We start from the raw sequence: 13,550 nt of genomic DNA on the forward strand, positions 1-13,550 counted from the left end.
CTTGCACTTTTAAACCTGTTGCATGATGTGGATCAATATATGGAGGTTTATCTTCGCCCCAGCTTGCACTATGTCATCTGTGGCCCTAGGATGAATGATTGGTACAGAAGATAACGGTTATCCCTAGATTAAAGGAAAAAGAAAAAGTTATATATCAATGGACTGAACAAAAGAGAAGTGTGACCAACTTGCGCACAGCGGGTGTTGCCTGCTACTAGAAGAACCACTCTTTAATCCATCACCATCCAATGGCATATACATACTGCGAAGGATACTTTTTCCAGGATAACATTTAGGTCGGCTGCACTGGTTCCCCATGCATCTGAAAACTAACAAGTACCACCCACGTATCACGGGATCGAAAAAACAAGGCCAGATATTGTCCGCTGTGTAGTGAGGAGGCAAATTAAGTGGAGTGGTAACTGCCGCGGTTGATTTACACAATGGAAGAAAATACCAAGTTCGAGAGGCTGTAGTCGACCCAAGAAGACTAATGGGTTTCATTTTTAATCCTATTAGTGTCGGTCTCAGGAAGTTCCCAGACTTTTCAATAACAAAAGTAGTGCAGAAGTGACATCAGCGAGCAGAAGTACGAAAGGCCTTTTAAAGAAGGCTGCGCAGGAGAAAAATTCAAGCTATATGTCATATCATTTGATATTCAGTTTCTTGTGGCCTGTAGAAGAAGCAAGATGGCACAGAAAAAATGAGAACAAGAATTTAGTGCCTCTCGAGTCTACATTTGCGTAGGAGCACGATGCATGTGGTATTCCCAGTTCACACAAGAAATACAATAGCCCTTTCTTGTCAACCAGGGATCAACCTTAGTCATGTGGCACCTTTTGTTTCTTTTACCCACTGGTTTCCAATAATAACAACAGTATTGTTGCAAACAGGGAACAATAACGACACCATTGTCAGACTATTCATCTCTGTTTTAATACTGGAGACACACCACCGTTCCCCTGATCGACGCTGCTCAAAGTTTGACAGGCATAATATTTTTCAGGTGATTGCCAGCACCAACAAGATGGCTGTAAGAAAAGGCATTGTTTACGTTACCATAGTTTACGTATGGTAAGACGCCCAGGTCCCCTCGGTGGAGCCTGCAGTATCGAGAATATCAGTGGGACTTTATTGGAGGTTGCGATCCTTGTTTTGGCTGCTTCGGGTGCGGATTACGGCCAAGTTATGGAGGGCATGGACACCTTATTCCTGCCAAGATATCTGCCTCATAGGCCTCCTTGGAGGAATAAATATGATTACCGGAACTTTGTTAATGGGTGATATGAATAAAGACTAGCAAATGCTTTTACTTCAATTTTGTACAGAAAGGCCTAGTGTAAATGTACATGGAGTTTTAGATAAAAGCATTTGCTAGTCTTTATTCATATCACCCATTGTGTTGTCACAAAGGGTACCTCAGACGAAATAGGCGTTCGAATGTTGCGAAAATAAAGTCTGCCACCCAGAAAGATATCCTGCAATTCAAAACAGACGGTAGACTTTCACAAGGAAGCCAGTTTCTGTCGATAACAGATTCAACATGATCATCGTTCGTTATACAACAAACCCGGCTTGAAATTGACACGTTTAAACAACTGGAGACACATAATTGCTTCTTTGAGCCCCGGCGAGGTTGCATCGGGTTATTAAAAACGATAATGTGATCAATTTTATAACTTCAAGGCTGTCAACAGAGAAAGGAATGTGATTTAAATCAACACTGTTCCATGTCATCATTTTTTTTATTCGTGTCGAGAATATCTTGCTTTCGCTTGTACACTGGAAATAATTTCTGAATGAATGATTAATCGAAGTTGTCAAAGGAGTATGTAACAGGAGACTCAAATCATCTTTAAGAACTTTGATAGCCTTGAGGAATACAATATTAATACAATGATATTGATGTAATATAATAACCATTGTCATCCTTCCAACTTTTCTGCATTTTTCCACCCGAGAGCATCCTTTGTGATCAGGCCGTGGACCCATTTGGAAACAAAGAGAATTAGAAACTTTCTTCAGATTATTTTATCAAACGAGTGCCAGCAGTCCTATAATTTGTTAAAAGGTTAAAAATGTTTTCCATAAATACTGTAAAGTTACACGCGAACGCTTTCTTTCTTGGGCAACGAATAGATGAATTAGAAGATAAATGTAATAAAGAAAGAAAGACAGGGGATTGGAAAGTTGGGCAATTCAATATCATAATGATGCCGCCGACTTCATCAAAGAAACGCCTCAATGGAAAACATAAAAAGGCAGAACAGCCAAACTTAAGGATACACCAACAACAACACCAGCAAAAACGTGTTGCTCACCTAAATTTGCAACATACAAATTTTGCAAGCAGACTTGTGTATAGGAGAAACATCATATCAATCGTAACAGGAAGCCAAATGTTCGGGTAGTTATTTTTTTCTGCCTTCGTCCAGATGACGTATCGATTGAGGCAGCTCTGTTCCTTGTACATCTGTGATTCTGATAGTGACTAGTTTCAGCATTATTCGCTTATTAAAGTCAACAACAGTTCGCCTGTACAAATGATAGGCTGAATGGAAAGGAGGGCAACCCTTGGCTGCAAGCTGTCTTCATAGTTGAAGAAAAAGTTGACATAGCTGTGTCATCATCACCAAGTCGACATAATCACGAAACTCTTGACCTGCCAACAACATTGACCCATCCCTTCTGTGACAATGAGGTGGACATAGTCCGCAGCTGGGCAAGCATCGCAACGATGACACAATCATTTAGAAGCAATCACGAAAACCTGAGACCACCAACAACAATGAACTGTCCAATCTGTGACTATATTTGCTGACGCATTGTAAACTCACAATTTGAGGACTAGAGATAAACAAATTCGATTAGACCAGACCAATATATCAAGTGACTGATAAAAAGAGTCTACTTCCAGTAAGATCGAAAACATGAAAACAGTTTCTGGCATGAAAATATTTACAACCTGAAATATTCTACACGTGACGTTTCACATTCATATGGACACCCTTATTTCTATCAGACCATTGTTTTAACGAGATCTGCAATAATTACCTGTATTACTGGAGTTTGATGAGTGATTAGAAATGCAGGTAAATATTTTAGGGGTGTCGGTTGTAAAACATTCAAGTATGCTGGAGAGAAATTTATGGTATGAAACTTCATCTAAATAAAACTACTTTTGTAATAACGATCCAATAAAAAGTGCTGAGCCAAAGCATGTTGATGTAAGTGCACTTTATGGCATTAACCATGCAAAAAAACGTCCTGGTGATTGTATCTTATAGGCGGGGAAGCCATACTGGTATGGTAAACACATTATTATAAGTAGACGCAATAACTATAAGGTTACACCAATGTAGTTGGATGCAATATCCGCCTAATTCAAGTGTTCATTTCCTGTCCCACCAGGCTGTGACCGGACATCAGTAATCAGGATGACAAAGGGGACATGTTATTCAAATACAAGAGCAGTAAAATGGATGGCAGAAGACAACTTGTCTTGGTAAACAAACCAGTCAGTTGTAAAAAAAAGTTGGTCCCAGTGTAACAATGCCCCCAACAGATCCTTCCCTGTCGTTATATCACGGATCAGAGTATGGTTGTAGAGACTCCTGCACTTTAATAGATCAGACATTAAATGCATTTTTTGTCCGGAGGCACTCCATCCCGAGACTGGTTTTGAAACAAAGCGGATAGGTGGACGAGATGTTCAGAAATAGGCTTCCACGGAAGTCAAAAACCAAGCAGCCATTCGCAGACATCAGAGATACCCTTCATGCATAAGATAGACATATCCAGGATGAGGAGGTAATCATCAACATAGCAATATAACATACATCTAGAGTGTTAGAATCTCTTAGTCCTGCCAAATGAGCCAACCACCCACTTTAGGATATCTGAAGTACCGCAGAACCACTGCTAAATCGTTATGATCCCAATAAACAAGCTATTTGACTGAGGAACGAACCATTTAAAGGAATCAGTAACCACATTGGCTATTGCGTGTCCAGGATGATGATGATGATGAAGATGATGCAAGTAGTCTACCAAATTACATGGCTGCGAGTATTAAGGGGATGAGAAGGAAATTTAGGGAAACGGCGGTAGGAGACTTCTGCCAGTCAAAAACGACTGGCAGACTACCAAGGCAATACCTAAATAACGAAACGATTGTTTGAAGAAATGTGCTGTAAAGAGGCTTTAAAGAGGTTACCGGTACTTACATTTGAAAAAGAAGTGCTATTAGAAGACTTGACGGTGTGTATCTGACTTCTCAGCTGCGGCAAAAACAAGTTCGTAGACATGACACAGACTTCATGCATCTCTTACAATGGTACCTTAACAAAGTGATAGATTTTCAGATATTGCTCCAGTCTATCGATTTATCAAGATTTGTCGAGCTTACCCTACACTAATCAACACCATGTGATTCATGGCTTTGGTGTGATTTGAGTCCTGGCCAGCTGCGGACAATAAATTGTGCAAACTGGAAACAATTATATCTCATATTTCTCTACATTTCGAGCCCATATGTTTCTGAAGCTTAGTGATGATGAATCAAAATAACTAGAATCTATGATTCGATCCGATGTAAATCGTGGTTGGTGATAATCATCATACATTCTAGCGAGGGTGTATGAATGATTCTGTGACGGAAATATTTGCCTATGCGTGGTGATTGCATTGTACACTTCAAAATTAAGGTAAACCGAAGCTACAACTGGGCACGTCAGCTGAAGACCTGTAATGATGGATAGAGCACCACCAACAATAACCTGACCACTGAAGGGAGTGCCATTTCCGCTCGATATGACAACCCAAATACACCAATGATCAGCTAATTAGAAGCCCAATAACAGCAACAATAACATCCATGGCTGTAACAACAAAAATGTCATTTATAGGTGCATACGCCTGACTGCTACCTGACGTGGCAATTCTTGTCAAATTAATGTGTTGTCAGAGTTATAGTCGCCTAGCCGGAAATGTGCCTACTACTAATAGAAATGTCCTGACCTTGCCAATTTCAATTAAACGGAATAACGGAACGATATCGATTATGAAATAAAAGGGACAATATGTTCTGCCATGTAATTTCAATCTAACAGATACATAACTATACCGTGCTAAAAATATTACAATATATAGTAGATAAGCGCAAGTGTTTAACCACTTGCGGTTGATTGATAAGGCGCCATTTCGCTCTTTTCTAGACAAATTAGCTGGAGGAACTATCATAGTGACTCAACTGATACCGAAATATCCGACGAGGGCCAATACAACATGTAGTTCAAAAGGAGATAAACACTGGTCTGTTCTAAACGCGGCATTGGCATTGACATTGGCAATCTGCAAAATTCCCAAAATGAGACCTATATAACACCATTTATTAGTTTAACACAAAAAGTTGTCAATGACCATCAGCTCATTTTGTCCTTTGCACTCATTGAAATGTTTTTCAAAAACAAAACTATAGTGGCCCACATATCAAGTTTAGTTAAAGAACTCAGTCAATGAAGCCAAAAGCACAATCCGAAAAGCCTAACACAGATAACCGTTTGTCATTCGCAACCTCCAGCCTTTTGTCTATAAAGTTCCTCTGCAGGGTGCAATCACCTCGCATTATATGATATTCAATGAATTCGTCTAGCTATGAATTTTATCTTTATCACTTTAAAAATGTTTTCAAAGTGCACTTTTAAAATTGTTTCAGACGATGCTTTATCACCTTGGAAACCATTTCAATCGCTGTATCAGCCCCATAGCAGGAATTAATTCAGTTGGTAACGTCACAGTATGATGTGGGGAGTATATATAGCTTTTGAAATGTTGGTCTTATCTTGGCTATGATAAATAACAGTGGCGAGAGTCTAATTGACTCCATGTTAACATATGTACAGGATATACGCTTGAAGAATGATCTTTAAAAGAAACATGAATTTAAACGTGGTACACGTAGCAATCAAATTGCTTTGGGTTGCGTAGCAGACATGATAGAAGCGACCTTTAAAAGTGCTGTAACATGTAAAGGTTGATCGGTAGCACTGATAGATTGATAAAAAGGAGAACTAGTAAAACCCCCCAAAGCCACCTTTTTACATCTTCCATATCGAGTGTTGCATCTATAACTCGAGGCACTCCTGTCACAAAGAGTAAGGGAGAACGTTAATTCTGATCTTTTTTATCAAGTTTTTTATTCATGTTCAACCTAAAAGATGGATCGACAATTTCTCCAGCACCGTTTTTAGCCGTCATCTTTGTTACTTTATAAGCCTTATAGTCTGAACATGTACGTTTTGCCAGACGATTACAACGTGCTTCATAGACTTCTCAGGAGCTCATGACACCCTTGGTTTAAGATCGCCAATGAAGGAGAAGCCACTATACACGAATCATCCCGTTTAAAAGAAACGCCTACTTATAAATAAACTATGATATTACCAGCAGTTTACTCGGATAAGTGCTAGCCCATATCATACCTACCAGTGTTAGTGGAAACATACATTTCTCTCTTGACAATATATTTCCAATTTCCGTACAGTTCTCGGTTAATCTGAAATGATAAAAAACGAACTATAACGTGCATCAGGATGAGGTAAAAAAAAGCCAGCACTTGGCACTGCTCTTTTGCCAACTGGAGATAAAAAAAGCAATCGGCCTCACTTATCAACCCTAACACATCACTTCATCATTTCATTTTCGATGCCTTGTTAGCCTGGAGGTAGAAGGGCGATCAACTGAATAGCAATCGAATACTAATCAATGGAAATTGATTGCGTTTGGTTTGGTCTGCTGAACTAGATCTTGGAGCATCGGAAGTTTTATGGTATCCTGAGGCAAAAACAGAAATTGTCAATAATTTATTGTTCGATTTATGATGTTCCGTGCTATGATAGATATGAGACATGTTCTGGGAACCGTCAGTGGCTTAAGGCCATAATCAGTGGCAAGAAGTCCGACTGTAATCAGACACATCCCAAGCTGGAGATTGAAAGAGAGATCAGTCAGAGATCAGACCCGAAAGTGTCACCAAATCCTCGTCATCTGTCACGTTTCAGGAATTTCAATAATCAATCATGAGAAAGTCGTTGAATAGTGCAATCCCGGTTGTCCTCTCAATGTGGATACATTTTTTTGCTTACACAGGCGATTAGGCCCAAAGCTACACTCACTCACTTTTTATTTATGGCTTCAGATGGTTTTGCCGATAGATCCTCCATAAGGTCAGTGCGTTTACGATGACCAAGAATCAATTGTTGAGCATTGGCTAGTCGTGCGTGCCTCTGCCACATACTTCGATTCCCTGTGGTGCGTGGGGAAAACGAGTTGGATAATTGGTGATAAATGCATAGAATATGCCACTTCAGCTTTATATCATGGGTTTATCATATTTGATATGGGAGTCTACTAGACGCTAGACTTGCAATGAATGTATGTTGACGAGTTTGGTGAACAGAGCGTCAATGATTTCTTTCCTTTTTCATCTAATATTTAAGAAGAACTGGCACTTCTCGACATAAAACATTTCTGCCTCTGCAGCCAGGAGGCTCATTGTGTGGAAAAGTAATCCAAGTAAGTCATGCTGACAATATTGACTTGGCCATTGCCGACTCCAAGGTGCAAATACCAACTGTCCATTAGGTGACAATTCGTGCACGTAGAATCTGGTCTCATTCGCCTCATATCGCCGCGCCGCGTTGACAAACGGATATTGTAGTAATGGATAAGCTTGTAAGCTAAGGAAGGGTGAGAAGAAGTCGGATTGGATGACATTAACGTAGTGGTCAGCGAATCAGCCGGGGTCAGGATGTCAACCCATATAAATGATCGATTACAAGTCTCGATTAAATACGACCTCTGGTGTTTACGCCCGATTGCACTGATTTCATCATCCAGGATGGTCAGTACAAGTCTGTTGGGAAAGACCATAAACAGTCACTCCTACGCACACACCGAAATTAAAAGAGACTTCTACGTCGATATAAAATGCGGTACAATATAGATCGCCCCTCCATCACTGTGGGTGCGTACCAGAACCTGAAAGCATATAATATACACATATTGACTCCTTGGAGTACAAATGGTACAAACGTCATATGGTTAAATACCGTCGCAAGCAGTCTTTGGCACAACCATCACAACCAGAGTTATTGACCGCCGAGACATGAGTCATTTCAAATTGGAAGGCGACCCACTCATCAGAAACGGTATTGAAATAAATGAAGTTTTCCCGGCAGCGAGTCTTTTAATCACCAGTTTCGACACATGAGTAACAGCATTTGCAGAGAAAATATTGCCCACAATATTCGCCTGGTAACCCACATTCCTGTACTTGTGCAGCAATATAAACACAAGATGCCCGGAGCAAACTAAGCCCACTTTTAGCGTGCCCCACTTGTTTCCCATATCATCATAGACACGACTCAGTGCCATATAACCTATGTTTGAAAAGGCAATCGGCAATCTTTTCCACTACATCGGATTTATACTATCACATCGGAAATGAGATGCTCCTGTTACCTTCAATTATTGAAAGACAACAGAGATTTGCCGCGACTGGATAATGATAACAAATAAGGTTATCAACAGAGGGTGGACATTAGTTCAATTCAAACAGTTCATGCATTTCCATTTCAGAATATTGCGATATGTTCATTTGGATGGGTGTAAATCAGAAAAGGCGTGGTACAGTGGTTGCGGTATCAGGTTTATCATCGTCGGTTCGTAGGTTCCACACCGTTCAAAATCTGAACAAAAGAGCAACGTCCTTGTAGTGTTGGGTTCAGACCTGTTCAATCGTTCTTATTCACAGAAGGAATCGGAACAGGATCTTTTTGGACGATTGCATTATGCATACTGATCTGATTCGGGACAGAGTGGGTTCGATTATCGGCACTGTCAAGCATTTCTGCAATCTTAGCCAGCTGTTTTGCTTTAGTAGCAACATCATTTGAATCATATGAAAACCTGAGATTCCTTGTACCGTAGCGTCTATGCAAAGGCAAGCAATATACCTCATCGAAGTGGACGGTGGCTTAAGAGACTCTCTATCAAGACTATCAATAAGAAGAAATTGGAGATGACTGGGAAAAGTACAAGAAACAATAAATATCCCCTTAACATTTCTAGCCAACATGATGCATAGATATGGTTGATTTGGTTGTTAGGTCTACGGAGCAGCTAGAATGAGTTGTCTATGTATTCTCCCCAAATTTTTAAACACCAATTTCGCTAGCAAATAACAAAGAGTCAAAGCTTTATGTCCCCTCAGTCACCGGCTGAATGTCAGGGACGAATGAAGCTTAATCCAGAGGAAATAAACTAGCGCCTAAATGGGTTCTTTATCATGTCTATGGTGATCTCGCGAAGGAATGCCATAAATCCTGAGGCAGACATCCCAACAGGACGTAGCGAATGGGTGAGATTGCCAGGGATAAGATCAGCTTAGCTGAAAGAATCCGCCGGGATGTGAAAGAAAGAAGGAATACAATGGTAGAGGACTTATGTTGTCAAACTACACCATTTGATTTAAATACATTGTTTTAAATAGGATGTCATTCGTGCTTAAATGGCAATTCATTTAACTGTTCTCCATGAGCCGATTATAAAACTATCAGTCAGTGCAATCATCTATCAAACATCACCAAAGGTTGAGACAGAAGCCGTCTAAACAGCCATCGTCATTATTGCGGCGTTGTATTCAAATGAACTTTTCCATGGTACTTTTTTAGGAAAAATCTACAAAGACAACAGTCTCTGTCTGCTTTCAAGCCAATTTAGCATCGATTTCTGAGTGTTTCACCTTCTTACATCCCGTTTACCGTCATTTCATTGCAGAACAGCGTCATACTTGATATGACATGAAAAGAAAGATGAAGAGAAGTCCAGTCAGGTTTCTTTCAACATCAGATAACTACTATTTTTTGACGAACACGTTCAGTAGTTTTGATTTGTAGCAAAGTGAGCACCAATCATAAGACGTTTGACAAGATAGGCTAGTATGCGTGGTGTTCACTCCGATAGCTCAGCGAAATCTGACAGCGATCATGTTTAACATGGGCAGTCCATGTTTGAACATGAAGCTAATATTTCAAGACAGATGGTCTACAATAATATGCAACGACCGAATCTCGTTTGCACTGCTGACCATGTCGATTTGTGCCCCAAGCTATCGTCAACATTCAACCAAGTCCTCGACTCAAAGCGACTTTGTCATTAATGGTCCCCACGAACAACTGTCTCAAGGGCCTACAACGGCAAGCAATTTCCTGGGCGAAATAATAGACAAACACGCAGCAGGGTAATTACCGGTCTCTGCTTACCAGTTAGTCGAGTGAAAGGGAACAGAGGCTGATGAGGTTGTGTTAAAGCTAATTTACTGGAGGTGAAACCTGGTCGAAGGTGGAATTAGAAGTTAGACCAAAGGCTGGCTCTGCGAATTAATGATCCCCACATTTGATCATAGTTCTCAGACTGCGCTCTGCTCTCCATGGACTGAGGCGAGATTCGCAGAGCAATGGTTCAAAATGTCGCGCTGAAGCTAAATATTACTGAAGGTGAAGCGCGGTCGTTAGTAGATCCGGACGCGCGTCGGAAGACTTGCATGTCGCTCCATCGTCGTCGTGCGTAAATCCATCCTTCAGGAGGAGGAGACTTTAGGACTGATATTCACGGCCGATAAGTCGGCATAAAGACTTGCTGTGTGATCTATGCTCTGGTTAGTGTGTCCATCTAAGGCGGCTGTAATTATTCTGTAACTCGCTATGTGAAGAGCCATGGTGTATCATTATGAAGAACCAATACAAGATACCTTGTTGCATTGATGATAGCATTGATTTTGGGTAATGCTATGATTACAAGAACTATCGCAATGACGAGCAGACAACACACAGCGTGCGAGACACTATCGATAAGATAGGTCTCATCAAGCAGGTATGGCTGGTTTCACAGCTGGTTCTCAGACTAGCGCTTCGGCTAAAATTATAGTCATTACGATCTGGTCAACGAAACTACATGTACTCTACAATCAATCGCTTGAAGCTTCCGATTTTAGTCCCTGGCATCACTATGACAGACAGACAGACATATTTCCAACAAGACGAAGATAACAAAGGCTCCCTTCACTCAGTAAATTAACTACCGATGTGTCTGGCCATAATTCGGTCCCAGGTGATAGCCACATATTAGTTAATTGAGATGTCTAGTTCAGCCAATCTAGTCATTGGAATGATTAGAGATTCCCTGTGGTACTATTATCACGAGGTTCCGACAAGTCGAAATTGTCAATTTTGTTTGATTTACCATCCGCCGCATATGCATTATTAAAGTCTGTCTGAAACTATTTGTCTGTCTGGTAAATATATAGTTAGACGTACAAGATGAGTTTCAAAGAGCAGACCTTTTCGGCCAGATACTAGCCGACACAAATCGAGTCGGGGGAATGCCACACATCTGTATTTGTCGGAATAGTAGAGACAAGGCCGATGTGAAGATGAATGTCTGAATGCTCTGTGGCAGTCGCGGACTGAGTGGAATAATATTTATTACAAACAAGATGAATCTGATGCCGAAATTATTTCAGCAACTCTTTAACTCGAACAATCTTTGATCTGCACAATTTCAGCGCGATGAGTGCGAAGAAAATCGCGACTAGATTGACAACCTGCCCTGGTGTTGGCTCTGTCAACACAATTCACTTCTAATCTGTATGACAAGTTTTCATGTAATGTGTACTCCAAAATTCAATGACATTGCTTTGTCTCAGACTCGAGAGTTGGCAGTTAACAACAAATAAATTCAATTATCATCAGCTGCAATCGACATCGACAGACTCATATCAGTTTCAAATTCACCTGGTATATTCATGTTGTAGATCTATCCAACTACACCCGACACATACTTGAGATATCCAGAACTTCGAGCTCATCCGATCTGGCCACAGGATCACAATATATTGAGCTCCTCCATCATAATCGGAGACAAATATTCCTGTATTGGTACCCATTTTTGATCAAGGTCTAAAGCAAACGAGATTGCCCGGGATATAGCTCTCCTAAACGCATTGCACTGACAAGGATACAAATCATCAGCCGTAATCCGAGTACGTACAGTACGCAATCGATTTTATGGAGTCTGTTCTTGCACATCTCTTTCTTGATTGACAGAAGTATTACCATAGAATCTTTATCAGACGTCGTTTGAATATTTGAATATAGAATTTTTTAAAACCTGAGTTCGAACTTTACAAACTGCACCTATCAGGTTGCGACATTCAACGTATGATTGACTGATCAAGGTATTCTGAAATTCTTCATTCGGCAGCCTTTCTGAATCTCATTTGTTAGAGTGACCCACAACCGAGACCACGAAATTTGACACGGAAAAGTCTCTGTTTACCAACTGATTGTGTTCGGTTTCCATCAACCTCAGGACGTCCATCCCAATCCATTAGATTATTGGATAGATCACCAAACATAGCATCACCACCAAGATCCATCCAACTTAACCATGGTAACACAAGATTATATCAGCGTCTGGTTTCTCTGTAGAATTTGAAAACAATGTAAATCTATCCGTGATTAGATGGCTGAAAGGAGATTCGAATTTCGATAGAAAGGCTATTATTTCTCTCGACTGCACAGGCAAGAAATAAATAACCGATTAATACCAAGATTGAGTTTAATCTACCAGCAATTGTTTTATGGAAAGGCAATAGACTAGAGTGTCTCGGGGGGGGGGGGGGGGCTTAGCCAGAGAGATGTGTTGGGTTCGGCTGAAAGATGAAATCCTTCGCCAGCGGGATGCTCGAGAACTGACAGAATTGTTGGCGTTTGCAGGGCTTTACCCGAGGAAACACCGAACGGGCTGTCGGTGGAATGAGTTAAACATTGCCAGCCTCGGAGGTCTCACCATCGAGGAAATGATCCCCTTGCTAACTGTCATGGTTTTGGTGCCACAAAGGGCTTACAGGAGATGATGCTGGCGGACTATCGATGCCGCCGCACGTACTACCGATCGAGATACCAGATTCTGAAAGCCCAGTGATGGAATGAGTAGATGCTGCTCTTTATCCCTTCTTTGATTATAGATTTGATAGATCTGATCGTTTTTTATTCCCTCTCAAATAAAGAGGAGACCAATCAACCACTCCAATTAGAAGCTGATAAGCATCACTGATCTAGCATGCTAGTTATGATTCGGATTCATGGAGGAAACATCGGGTAAAATTGAAACATGTAAACATCAACTAAACCCAATCTGACCATATTCAATTTCCTACTCATCTAATCTTTGGTACTAATCTCTAATACCACAGGCGATGATCGGGTATTTGAAAGCCATATCACTGAATATATACTGTTCCACTATGTTCAGCCATGAGTACAAAGTCTCCGCACCAATAACACTTCTGAATATTTCCTCGTTGATAATTTCTGAAAAAAATTGGTCCATTACACAGCTCTAATACTAACAGTAATAGCAATCGAAGTAAAGGTGATGCCGACTGAAACCATTTCAGAGAAAGTTATTCTACCATCTGTAAAAGG

General features: G+C 40.6%; 1 long non-coding RNA gene across 1 annotated transcript in view; it reads right to left on the minus strand.

Annotated features, from left to right (window-relative positions):
• LOC135491068 (uncharacterized) overlaps positions 1 to 13,550 on the minus strand; it is a 72,769-nt gene that overhangs the window by 3,065 nt on the left and 56,154 nt on the right. Inside the window, exon 2 of the long non-coding RNA XR_010447773.1 lies at positions 6,487 to 6,556. This is a non-coding gene — a long non-coding RNA (uncharacterized LOC135491068). The remainder of the gene's footprint in view (positions 1 to 6,486; positions 6,557 to 13,550) is intronic.

Source organism: Lineus longissimus, chromosome 7 (assembly GCF_910592395.1).
Source record: "Lineus longissimus chromosome 7, tnLinLong1.2, whole genome shotgun sequence".
NCBI classification, from domain to species: Eukaryota; Metazoa; Nemertea; class Pilidiophora; order Heteronemertea; family Lineidae; genus Lineus; species Lineus longissimus.